The 13,761-nt window shown below is 40.0% G+C and overlaps 1 protein-coding gene across 4 annotated transcripts in view; it reads left to right on the forward strand.

Annotated features, from left to right (window-relative positions):
• Window positions 1–13,761, forward strand: part of CBL (Cbl proto-oncogene) — a 107,603-nt gene that overhangs the window by 33,286 nt on the left and 60,556 nt on the right. The gene's annotated exons all lie outside the window — the stretch shown is intronic.

Below are 13,761 nucleotides of genomic sequence, written 5' to 3' on the forward strand. Positions count from 1 at the left end.
GGCCTTTTTTTTTTTTAAGAAGGTGTCACTCTGTCACCCAGGCTGGAGTGCAGTGGCGCAATCTCAGCTCCCTGCAACCTCTGCCTCCTGGGTTCAAGCGATTCTCCTGCCTCAGTCTCCCAAGTAGCTGAGACTGCAAAGCATGTGCCACTACACCTGGCTAATTTTTGTGTTTTTAGTAAAGACGAGGTTTCACCATGTTGGCAAGGCTTGTCTCAAACTCCTAACCTCAAGTGGTCTGCCCACCCCAGCCTCCTAAAGTGGGGATTACAGAGGTAAACCACTTTGCCCAGCTGAGTATTAGTTTCTTAAAAGGTTAGTTGCAGTGTACAACTGCTTTAGTTAACATTTAGTACTTTAATATTCATGCTATCTTGTACTTGGAATGATTCTTTTACTCGTGCATGATTTCGTAACATACATTGGTCACTTGGAAAATATTCACTAGATTATAGAGATTTTTCCATATAGTGATATATCATTATAATAAAACATTAAATTCATTAATTGAATCTCATTAGAAAAGTTTGGTATTGGGAAGGCTGTTGCTTATGGTTGTGGATAGAAGTTTGAAAAATGAAATTTTGCTTAAAAGCTTGAATTTCATTATTGACAATGAAAGCTGCCAGTTTATCATCAGGTGACAGGACACTTGTGCACGTCTGAGTAGCCATAGTCTATTCGGCATTCTTTCAAGTAAAAATGATATTTTATACTGTACATGAAAACACAGCTAATATTTGATGGTGAAAGACTGAAAGCTTTCCTTTAAGATCATGAAGCAGACAAGATAGCCTACTTTTGCCACATCTCATCAACATAGTACTAGAAGTTCCAGCGAGAGCTATTAGGCAAGAAAAAGAAGAAGCCTGATTGATCTGGCTGGAAATTCTAGTACTGTGTTGAAGAAAAGATAGGAAAAATAGCCTTTTCCATTTACATGGGATATAATTCTGTATGTAGAAAATCCTAAGGAATCCACTGAGAAAACACTAAAGCCAATAAATGAGTCCTGCAAAGTTGCAGGACACAAGATCAATATAGAGAAGTCAGTTGCTGGGCACGGTGGCTCACGCCTGTAATCCCAGCACTTTGGGAAGTCGAGGCAGTTGGATCACTTGAGGTCAGAAGTTCAAGACTAGCCTGGCTAACATGGAGAAACCCTGTCTCTCCTAAAAATACAAAAATTAGCTGGGTGTGGTGACGGGCGACTGTAATCCCAGCTCTTTGTGAGGCTGAGGCAGGAGAATTGCTTGAAACCCAGCAGGTAGAGGTCGTAGTGTGTTGAGATCACGCCACCATACTTCATCTTGGATGACAGAGCAAGAGTTCATCTCAAAAAACAAAAAAAAATTGTGGTTTTATACATAAGGAATTAACAACCCCAAAATAAAATTAAGAATGCAATTCCATTTGCAGTAGTATGAAAAATAATAAAATACTTAGGATAAAATTAAGGAGGCAAAAGACTCATACCCTGGAAACTGCAAAACGTTGCTGAAAGAAACTAAAGAAAACCCAAATAAATGGAGAGACTTTCTGTGTTCATGGATTATAACTTAGAATTGTTAAGATGGCAGTACTCCCCAAATTGATATACGGTCGTTGCAGTACCTATCAAAATTCCAGTGGCACTTTTTTCAGAAGTTGACAAGTGGATTCTAAAAGTCATAAATAAGTCTCAAGGGAACTCAAATAGCAAAAACAATCTTGAACAAGAGTAAAGTTGGAAGACTCATACTTCTGATTTCAAAGCTTTACTGCAAAGCTACAATAATCAAAATAATGTGGTACTGGTATAAGGGTAGACATACAGACCAGTAGAATAGAATTATGAGCCCAGAAATAAACCCTCACCCATATGGTCAATTGATACTTTCTTTGACAAGGTTCTCAATGGAGAAAGGACGGTATTTTCAACACATGGTGCTGGGAAAACTACCTCATTCAAAAGAATGAAGTAGTTGGGACTCATTCCTTATGTTGCATATTAAAAATCCTGCAGAAGGATGAGCCACCCCCCGAAAAAAAACCTCATAATATATCAAAGACCTAAATTTAAGAACTAAAATATAAAATTCTTAGAAGACACTTAAGTGAAAATTTTCATGAAAGTTGGATTAGGCAATGATTTCTTAAGTATGACACCAAAAGCATGAAGATAGATAAATTAGACTTCATGAAAATCAAGAACTTTGTTCATTAAAGGACATTAAGGGAGTGAAAAGACAATACATAGAATGGGTCAAAATATTTACAAGTTACATATTTTATAAGGGATTAACATCCAGAATATGTAAAGAACTACTGCAACACAACAACAAAACACACCAATTCAAAAATGGTCAAAAGTTTTGCATAGATTTTTTTTTTTTCTTCAGAGAAGAGATACGGCTGGCCACTAAGCTCATGAAAGGTTGTTCAGCATCATTAAATCATTAGGGAAATGCAATTGAAAACCACAATGACATATCACTTCACACCTGTTAGGTGGATATTATTTTATTATTGATTGATTGAGACAGAGTGCAATGGTGCAATCTCGGCTCACCACAACCTCTGCCTCCCAGTTTCAAGTGATTCTCCTGCCTCAACCTCCTGAGTAGCTGGGATTATAGGCATGCGCCACCGCACCTGGCTGATTTTGTATTTTTAGTAGAGATGGAGTTTCTCCATGTTGGTCAGGCTGTTCTCAAACTCCTGGCCTCAGGTGATCCGCCTGCCTTGGCCTCCCAAAGTGCTGGGATTACAGTCGCGAGCCACTGTACCCAGCCAAGATGGATATTATTTTAAAAATAAAACCCTCATGCATTGCTGATAGGAATGTAAGATGGTAGAGCCACTGTGGAAAACAGTTTGGCAGTTCTTTAAAGAACTGTAGAATTACTGTAGGATCCAGCAATTATTATTCTAGGTACATGCCCCAAAGAATTGAAAGCAAGGACTTGAACAGATATTTGTACATCCATGTTCACAGCAGCAGTTTTCACAACAGCCAAAAAGTGAAGCATCCCAAGTGTTCAGCAGTTGAATAGATGAACCAAATGTGTTATAGCTATACAGTGGAATATTACCTATCCATAAAAAACAAAATTCTCGGCCGGGCGCAGTGGTTCATGCCAGTAATCCCAGCACTTTGGGAGGCCAAGGTGGGCAGGTGGGCAGATCAATTGAAGTCAGAAGTTTGAGACCAACCTGGCCAACCTGGTGAAACCCCATCTCTACTAAAATACAAAAATTAGTTGGGCATGGTTGTGCGCACCTGTAATCCCAGCTACTCAGGAGGCTGAGACAGGAGAATCACTTGAACCCAGGAAGTGGCAGTTTCAGTGAGCTGAGATTTCGCCACTGCACTCCAGCCCTGTCGACAGAGCGAGACTCGGTCTCAAAAAAAAAAAAAAAAAAAAAAAAAAATTGTTGTGGGCACATTATAGGGAAAGTGACTAATATTGCTGTTATTTTGGTACAGTTCCTTTTTTTTGTTTTTAAAGTTGAGACAGGGTCTCCCTTTATTTCCCAGGCTTGAATGCAGTGGCGTGATCGGGACTCATTGCAGTCTCTACCTCCTGGGCTCAAATATCGATCCTCTCACCTCAGCTTCCAAAGTATCTGAGAATACAAGCACACACTATCATACAGGCTGACTTTTTATTTTTTTCGTAGAGATAGAGCCTCATTATGTTGCCCAGGCTGGTCTTCAAACTCCTGGGCTCAAGTGATCCTCCTACCTCACTCAGCCTCCCAAAGTGCTGGGATTTTAGATGTGAGCCACTGTGCCTGACTTTTGTCTGCTAATTCTGTCATCTTTGTTACTCATAGATTTAATTCTATTGGTTTATTTTTATCCGCAGTAAGAGTCATATTTTTCTGCTTCATCCCTTGCTGGGCAGTTTTTGAGTGGATGCCAGATACCATTAATTTTACCTTGTTCGATGCTGGATTCTTTTGTATTATAAATAGTCCTGAGCTGTGTCCTGGGACACAGCCACATTATATGGAATAGTTTGATACTTTTCATTCTTGTTAGGCAGGATCAGAGCATCCTTTAATCTAGGATGAATTTTCCCTGATGCCCATTGAATTATATGATTTTTTCCTCTTCTGTCCTTGTGTGAGATCTAGGGATTATTCCCTCTACTACTTTCAGGTGATTCTTTCCCTAGCTTCGGGTATTTTCCTGTGTTGATCAGTGTTTAGCGGAAGACTTAGAAGGTCCCCTCTGTAGCTCTTCAAAGCTGGGCTTTTCTCTGTGCATCTCTCTCCTCTCTTGTATTCTGCACTTCGAACTCCAGGTGCCTTGGCTTCCCCAGGCCCAAAATTCTTCGGCAGAATTACGACAGACCCGATGGTCTCTCTTTTATATTCCCTTTCTAGTGCTGAGACATGAGAACTCTCCAGGCAGTCAGGCAGATCAATCATAGGGCTCACCTTATTTGTTATCCTTTTTCAGGGGGGAGTTCCCTGTCCTCTGTTGCCTGGTGTTCAGTTTGTGAAAATTATTTCAGGCATACCAGCTCGTGCCTGTAATCTCAGCACTTTAGGAGGCTGGAGGTGGGTAGATCCGTTGAGGCCAGGAGTTTGAGACCAGCCTGGCCAACATGATAAAACCACATCTCTGCGTGGAGATGTGCGCCTGTAATCCCAGCTACTCAGGAGGCTAAGGCAGGAGAATCGTTTGGACTTGGGAGGCAAAGATTACAGCGAGCCAAGATCCTGCCACTGTCTCAAAAAAATTATTTTAAATATTTTGTCTATTTTTTTTAGTTCTTTCAGGTGGAAGAGTAAATCTAGTCCTTGCAGTTCCATCTTGGATGAAAGAAGTTGTCTCAGTTTAAAATTTAATTTGGGGTATTTCCAAATTCTGATGCAATTAATATTTATCCTGTGCTTGCTGTGTGCCTCATATGTTCAAAACTCAACCTGTCCTTCTTCCCTCACTACCTACCTCACTATATGCATTAGTTGAGCACTTTCTCTGTGTCAAGCATTCTGTATTCATTGAGGAGCTAAATAACCTGGCCTTTGCCTTTGTGTAAGGACAGTATTTTTCTCTTTAGAGTTGTGGAAACCGAGGCTCAAGAGAGTTAGAATAAGTTACCCAAGTCCATGTAACTAGTATTAATACCAGAGACTTTAAAATTTTTGAAGAAACAATTTAAAATATTTCATATTTGTTGAAAAACTGTACATTTTAGACCAAGAAAGTACAGATAGCAAATTATGAGTCCTCTCATCTCTTTGGTGGAACCTGTTGCCACCAAACCCCGCAACACAGCAGTGTGAGCAGCTACAGCCTGTCCATGGGACCTGGCAGGCTGATTAACCTACGTTTACCAGCCTCTCTTCCTTGGAAACACACAGTGGTCAACCCAAAAAAGACAACATAAGCCTGCCTCTACCCAAGGTTTCCGAAATGTTAATGAGCAGTTCTGTTTTGTTTGAATGTAAAGGAATGGTGACTGTTTCATTTCATATTACGGAAGTGATTCTTTGGAGGCCACACTTCAAACATAATATAAAATAGTAAACTATAGGCCGGGCACGGTGGCTCACTCCTGTAATCCCAGCACTTTGGGATATCAAGGCGGGTGGATCACGAGGTCACGAGTTCAAGACCAGCCTGACCAAGATGGTAAAACCCCATCTCTACTAAAAATATAAGAATTAGCCAGGCGTGGTGGCAGGCACCTGAAATCCCGGCTACTCGGGAGGTTGAGGCAGGAGAATTGCTTGAACCTGGGAGGCGGAGGTTGCAGTGAGCCAAGATCGTGCTATTGCGCTCCAGCCTGAAGACAGCAAGACTTTGTCTCTCCAAAAAAGTAAACTACATAAACTTAGAGAAGTTAAAACATGTTTTAATAACCTAATAACTATGGCTTTTGGACACAAAACTATTCAATAGTGTGATTTAGAGCAGGATTATATGCTCACATAAGAGAATTTCACTCCTAAAATTTCTGATGGAACATAGGCTAGATTATGCAGATAGAGGAAGTATAAAGAAACCCTCCTGCACCTACCCCTAAGGATTAGTAATAACTTATGAACTAGGGTATTATAGAGAAGTAGGCTGTGAACGTCAGGTAGAAAGTGCAGAAGCTTTTTCCAATCATTTTGCTCTAATATTGCCAACAAAGACTTGCGCTAAAACCATAATACTTGTGAAGTCTACAACTGCATTTAAATTAGGACATCTTAAAGAACAAGCCTCAAAACTGGCTACAAGAACATCTTTCCTGCCAGGCTTTAGTATACAAAGCCAGCAAATGCCTGCTAGAGATACCTAGTAGTGTGAAAATGTTAGCAGCATTGTGAACTTCAATCCTGGGAACTTATTTTTTTTCAACTTTTATTTGTTGTGTGTTGAACTTAATACAGTTTCTTCAGAAAGCTTAAATCCTGTGTTTTAAATTTGTTAAAGAAATGGGAAAAAAAACCCTTTTGTTAGCATTTTTCTTTTCTCTCTTTGCGTAAACCCTCCCCCTACTCCATTTGCATGCAGAGCACTCATCCAGCTTAGTGTCTAATATCTCTAGATGGTTGAAATCCAAGTTTAAGTATTTAGATTTAGTGTTTCTTAACTTGTTTCCATATATTTATGGTATTTTTTATCAGGGTATTTACATTTAAAATAGTTGAATATTTTCTTTATAAAGTTGAACCAGATAATAGTGATTCCTTTCCTCCTGTTAATTGAACATGATTAAAAAACCACTTAGGAAAGAAACTCTACCATTGTGCTTTCTGTTAAATAGCAAACTAAGTGCTCTTGACATGAACCATTGTTCAGGCCTTCTTAGGCCTATGTAGAACTGAATATTAGATACTCTTAAAATTACTAGATTTGAGGCTGGGTGTCGTGGCTCAGCCTGTAATCCCGGTACTTTGGGAGGCCAAGGCGGGCAGATCATCTGAGGTCAGGAGCTTAAGACCAGCCTGGCCAACTTGGTGAAACCCTGTCTGTACGAGAAATACAAAATTAGCTGGGCGTGGTGGCGCATGCCTGTAATCTCACCTACTCGGGAGGCTCAGGCAGGAGAATTGCTTGAAGCCGGGAGGTGGAGGTTGCAGTGAACCAAGATTGTACCATTGCACTCCAGCGTGGGCAGCAAGAGCAAAAATCCGCCTTAATAATAATAATAATAATAATATTATTATTATTATCTAGGTGTGGTGGTGCATACCTGTGGCCCAAGTTACTCTGGAGGCCGAGGCGGGAGGATTGCTTGAGTGTAGGAAGTTGAGGGTGCAGTGAGCTGTGATCGTGCCACTGCAGTCTAGCCTGGGCAACAGAGTGAGACCCTATCTAAAAAACAAAAACCCTCAGCCAGTCTTGTTGCCTCATGTCTGTAAGTAATCCCAGCACTTTTGGAGACTGAGGGAGGAAGATCACTTGAGACCAGGAGTTTGAGTCCAACCTAGTCAACAGGGGAAGATCTTTACCTCCAAAAAGAAAAAAAGGCAGTGGTGGGGGGGACATACACTGATTAATGAAAAATTACAGAAAAGAGAAAGTGTTAACAAAAGTCAGCTGGTCTTGGTGGCTCACACCTGTAATCCCAGCAGTTTTGGAGATCGAGGCAAAAAGATCACTTGAGGCCAGGAGTTTGAGACTAGCCTGTGCAACAGAGCAAGACCTTGTCTCTATAAAAAAGGAAAGTCATGTTCACTGAATTATATACTTAAAAATGCTTAAAATTATAAATTTTGTTAAGTATATTTCACTTTCACTACAGTATTTAAAAAAGAAATGTCACAATTTAAAGCCATTTAAATTTTCTTTTATGTAAGTACAACCATGCATTGTTAATGGCAGGATGCATTCTGAGAAATGCATCACTGCCTGATTTAGTTGTGTGAACGTCCTAGAATGTACTTACAGAAACCTAGATGATAAGAGTCTCCCACACACCTAGGCTATATGGTAGAGCTTATTGCTGGTAGGCTATCAACCTGTACAGCATGTTACTGTACTGAGTACTCTAGACATTTGTAACATAATAGTAAGTATGTATCTTAACATATATAAACACAGAAAAGGTGCAGTAAAAATATGGTATTATAATCTTATAGGACTACTGTTGTATATGTGGTTTGTTGATCAAAACCTTGTCATACTGCGACTATTTTTCTTTTTCTTTTTCTTTTCTTTTTTTTTGAGATGGAATCTTGCTCTGTTGCCCAGGCTGGAATGCAGTGGTGCAATCTTGGTTCACGGCAACCTCTGCCTCCCAGGGTCAAGTGATTGTTCTGCTGCAGCCTCCCAAGGAGCTGGGATTACAGGCATGCACCACCATGCCCAGCGAATTTTTGTATTTTTAGCAGAGATGGGGTTTTGCCATGTCGGCCAGGCTGGTCTCAAACTCCTGACCTCAGGTGATCCTCCTACCTCAGACTCTCAAAAGTGCTAGGATTACAGATATGAACCACTGTGCCCGGCTTTGAGTAGTTTTTAAGAACTTGTTCTCAGTAGACTCATGGTGAGCGTCATTGACATCATTTGGATTGGAATTCATGGGCAGGAGAAGGAACAGGTATATAGGTCTCCTATTCTCTTGGTGTTTTGTGGAGTGGCATGCTTGGATTGGGGCACAGGTGGATGTACCATTAGACTGGGCCCCAGGAAAGGATTCTGCCTGCCTTTCCCTAACCTTCTTTATGGGATTGAGTGTGATAAGTGAGGTTAAAAGATGTGAGTTTGGGTACTGACTGTTTACAGGAGTTGCTGAGAGCTGGAGCCCTGGTACCTAGAGACTGTGTGGGGCTTCAGGAAGGTGCTTGGAGAAACTCCTCTGGCCAGAGGGAGGGAGGAACCAGGAGGCCTGGGTCCTAATTAGCTCTTTGCTAAGTGATCCAGAAAAAACCAAAAAATCAGCCAAATTTGGTAATCCAGGTGAGATCGTGGTATCTTGGACTAAGGTAACATCTTGACTAAGATGGAAATAAGAAGCTGTTGGCACTATGAGATGATTATATTATTTTTCCCTGTATTATGTTACTGCAGTGAATTGTTCATAAATTTGCAAAGTTAAACCATCCTTGGTTAAATTCTAGTCTGTAATTATATCTTTATAAAAATACATATTTTATAATTTCACTGGATTCTAGTAATCATTTAGGACTTTTTTCATCTATATCGGTAAGTCAAGCTAGTACATAGAAATTTTTTCATGGTCTTTGACTCATTATGGAAGTAATAAAAATGAGTTATTTCTCTTCCTGTACTTGTGAACAGTTTATAGAAGATAAGAATTTGCTTTTACAGGGTACGTTTAGCAAAATTCTGTACTACAATCATAGCTTAATGTTTACTTCAGCACACATGAATGTATGTCTATATGTGAGTGATGGAGAATGGATTTTGATACCTATTCTATTTAATGGTTATTGTTATATTCAGGGTTTAAAATAGTCCATTTCCCCTTAATTTATACTTACAAAAAAAAAAAGAGAGACAGGGTCTTACTCTGTTGCCCAGGCTGGTCTTGAACTCCTGGACTCAAGCAGTCCTCCTGCCTTGGCCTCCCAAAGTGTTGGGATTACAGGCATGAGCTGATACATTTACAAACAATGCGTGCCATCTAGTAGGCACTCAGTATTTATGGAGTGAATAAATTAATAAACGTTATTGAAATATTCATTGCATTTTGTCGTTTGTGCAGTATTGTCTATATTTTAAGCCTCTATTCTACTGGATGCTATTTGTACATTTTTTTTTTTTTTTTTTTAAGGCAAAGTCTTGCTCTGTCACCCAGGCTGTAGTGCAGTGGCACCATCTCAACTCACTGCAACCTCCACCTCCTGGGAGGCGATTCTCCTGCCTCAGCCTCCTGGGTAGCTGGGATTACAGGCACTTGCCACCATGTCCAGCTAATTTTTGTATTTTTAGTAGAGACAGGGTTTCACCACATTAGCCAGGCTGGTCTTGAACTCCTGACCTCAGGTGATCCACCTGCCTGGGCCTCCTAAAGTGCTGAGATTATAGGTGGGAGCCACTGTGCCTAGCTGTATTTGTACATTATGAAGATTTTTACTGATTTATCATGATTTAAGTTGATGCTCTTCTTTTTTAGATTTTTCTTTTTTTTTAAAGAGACGAGGTTTCAACATGTTGGCCAGGCTGGTCTTGAACTCCTGACCTCAGTTGACCCACCCACCTTGGCCTCCCAAAGTGCGGGATTATAGGTGTGAGCCACCACGCCTGGCCTAGATTTCCCTTTTTAAAAATTTCAGTAACCTTAAGGGTACAGGTGGGTTTTGATTATATGGATGAATTGTATAGTGAAGTCTGAAATCTTGGTGCACCCATCACCTGAGTATTGTACATTGTACCCAGTATGTAGTTTTTTTAATCCCTCACTGCCTTCCCACCCCCCTGCTTCTGAGTCTCTAAAGTCCATTATACCAGTCTGTATGCCTTTATGTACCCATAGCTTAGCTCCCACTTATAAATGAGAACCACTGGTATTTGGTTTTCCATTCCTGAGTTACTTCACTTAGACTAATGGCCTCCAGCTCCATCCAAGTTGCTGCAGAAGACATTACTTCATTATTTTCTATGGCTGAGTAGTATTCCATGGTGTATATATTAGTGTATCACATTTTCTTTATCTACTCATTGGTTGGCAGGCACTTAGGTTGGTTCCCTATCTTGCAGTTGTGCATTGTGCTGCAATTAACATATAAGTGCAGGTCTTTTTGATATAATGACTTATTTTCCTTTGGGTAGATACCCAGTGGTGGGATTGCTGGACTGAATTGGTAGATCTGCATTTAGTTCTTTGAGAAATCTCCATACTACTTTCCACAGAGGTTGTGCTAATTTTCTTCAACACCAGCAGTGTATAAGCATTCCCTTTTCAAATAAATAAATAAATAAAGCATTCCCTTTCACTATGTACACATCAGCATCTATTGTTTTTTTGGATTTTTTAAATAATGGCCATTCTGGCTGGAGTAACTCATTGTAATTTTAATTTGCATTTTCCTGATGATTGGTGATGTTGATCATTTTTTCATATGCTTGTGGCCATTTGGATATCTTCTTTAGAGAAATGTCTGTTCATGTTATTTGCCCACTTTTTGATGGGATTATTATTTTTATTTGTTTTTTTCTTTGCTGGTTTGAGTTTCTTGTAGATTCTGGTATTAGTCCTTTGTTGGATGCATTGCTTGTACATATTTTCCTTCATTCTGTGGGTCCCATTTATTTATTTTTATGTTGCATTTGCTTTTGGGGTTTTAGTTATAAATGCTTTGCCTAGGTCAATGTCCAGAAGAGCTTTTCCTGGGTTTTCTTCTAGAATTTTTGTGGTTTCAGGTCTTAGATTTAAGTCTTGAGTTGATTTTTCTGTGTGATAAAAGATAGGGATCTATTTTCATTCTTCTACTTGTGGCTATTCAGTTTTCCCAGCACCATTTATTAAATAGAATGTGTCCTTTCCTTCTTGTTTTTGTATGCTTTGTCAAAGATCAGTTGGTTATCAATATTTGGCTTTATTTCTGGGTTGTCTATTCTGTTCCATTGGTATATTAGTCCATTCTTGAACTGCTATAAAGAAACACTTGTGGCCCAGTGCAGTGGCTCACACTTGTAATCCCTCTTTCGAAGGCTGAGGTGGGTGGATCATTTGAAGTTAGGAGTTTGAGACCAGCCTGGCTAACATGGTAAAACCTAGTCTGTACCCAAAATACCAAAAACAGTTTCTATAAAAAATTTGCTGGGTATGGTGGTGTGCACTTGTAATCCCAGCTACTTGAGAGGCTGAGACAGGAGAACTGCTTGAACCTAAGAGGCAGAGGTTGCAGTGAGCCAAGATTTCCCCACTGTACTCCAGCCTGGGAGACAGAGCAAGACTCTGTCTCAAAAAAGAAAGAAAGAAAGAAATACTTGAGACTATAATTTATAAAGAAAGAGGTTTAACATGCTCATGGTTCTTCAGGCTGTACAGGAAGCATAGTGGCTTCTGCTTCTGGGGTGCCTCAGGAAACTGACAGTCTTGGCGGAAGGTGAAGGAAGAGCAGGCACCTCATATGGCCTGAGCAGGAGGAAGAGTGAGGGAGGAGGTGCTACACGCTTTCAAAGGACCAGATCTCCTGAGAACTCTATCACTGTGTATAGTACCAAGTCGGTATGGTGCTAAACCACTCATGAGAACTCTACCCTCATGATCCAGTCATGTCCCACCAGGGCCCATCACCAGCATTGAGGATTACATTTCAACATGAGATTTAGGTGGGGACAGATCCAAACCATTCAATTGTTCTATGTATCTTCTTTTATACCTGTACCATACTGTTTTGATTACTATAGCCTTATAATATAATTTGATATTGGGTAATGTGAAGCCTTTAGATTTATTCTTTTTGTTTATGATTGCTTTGGTTTTTCAGGCTCTTTTTTGGTTACATATGAATTTTAGGATTGTTGCTTTTAATTCTGTGAAAACTGATGTGCATGTTTTGTTAAGAATTGGATTGAATCTATAGATTGCTTTGGGCAGTAAGGTCATTTTCACAATGTTGAGTCTTCCAGTCCCTGAGCACGGGATGTGTTTCCACTTGTTTGTGCATTCTGTGATTTCTTTAAGCAGTGTTTCCTCACTGGTTAAATATATCCCTAGGTTTTTTTTGTGTTGTTTTCTTTCAGCTATTGTAAAAGGGATTGAGTTCTTGATTTGATTCTCAGGTTGCTCATTGTTGGTATATAGCAGTGCTACTGACTTGTGGTATGTTGATTTCATAACCTGAAACTTAATGGAATTCACTTATCATAGGTGTCTTTTGGAAGAGTCTTTAGTGTTTTGTTGTTGTTGTTTTTTAGGTATATGATCATATTATTGGTAAAATAGAGATAGTTTGACTTCTTCTTCCAATTTGGATGCCTTTTCTTTCTCTTGCCCAATTGCTGTGCCTGGATAAGCTGGTAGTTGTTGCCAAGGCTGGAGTGCAATGGTGTGATCTTGGCTCCCTGCAATGTCCATCTCCTGGATTCAAGTGATTCTCCTGCCTCAGCCTCCTGAGTAGCTGGGATGACAAACATGTGCCACCATGCCCGGCTAATTTTGTATTTTTAGTAGAGACAGGGTTTCTGCATGTTGGTCAGGCTGAATCACGTGAAGTCACTACAGACTTCAGTTGATCCAGCCACCTCTGCCTCTGTGGCTTTTAAGTTTCTTATATTCTGCTTAATATACATTTGTGATTTTCTCCCATTTATTATTCTTATGTTTTTCTTCATTTATTGAATATATCTCTGCTCCTTTGACAATACTGAAATTTTGTGTATTTGCTTGTATATTAGAGCCACTATGCAAAAGTAAACAGTATTTACTAAATTTATGTGAATTTAGTGAACACAGTGAATACTATTTACTTTTGCATAGTGGTTCTAATATTCAATTTCCATATAAATATTTCTGGTGGGAGAATTATGATAGATAGCACTGAATGGGTGTTAGAACTCCCCAAAATTGAGAATTTTTGAAGTGCTAAGATACTAAATGTGTCTTCATCAAGTCTGTATAGAAGATACTGAGGCCGGGCGCGGTGGCTCAAGCCTGTAATCCCAGCACTTTGGGAGGCCGAGGCGGGTGGATCACGAGGTCAAGAGATCGAGACCGTCCTGGTCAACATGGTGAAACCCCGTCTCTGCTAAAACTATAAAAAATTAGCTGGGCATGGTGGTGCGTGCCTGTAATCCCAGCTACTCAGGAGGCTGAGGCAGGAGAATTGCCTGAACCCAGGAGGCGGAGGTTGCGG

This window comes from Cebus imitator, unplaced genomic scaffold (genome assembly GCF_001604975.1).
Source record: "Cebus imitator isolate Cc_AM_T3 unplaced genomic scaffold, Cebus_imitator-1.0 Scaffold28, whole genome shotgun sequence".
Lineage (NCBI taxonomy): Eukaryota > Metazoa > Chordata > Mammalia > Primates > Cebidae > Cebus > Cebus imitator.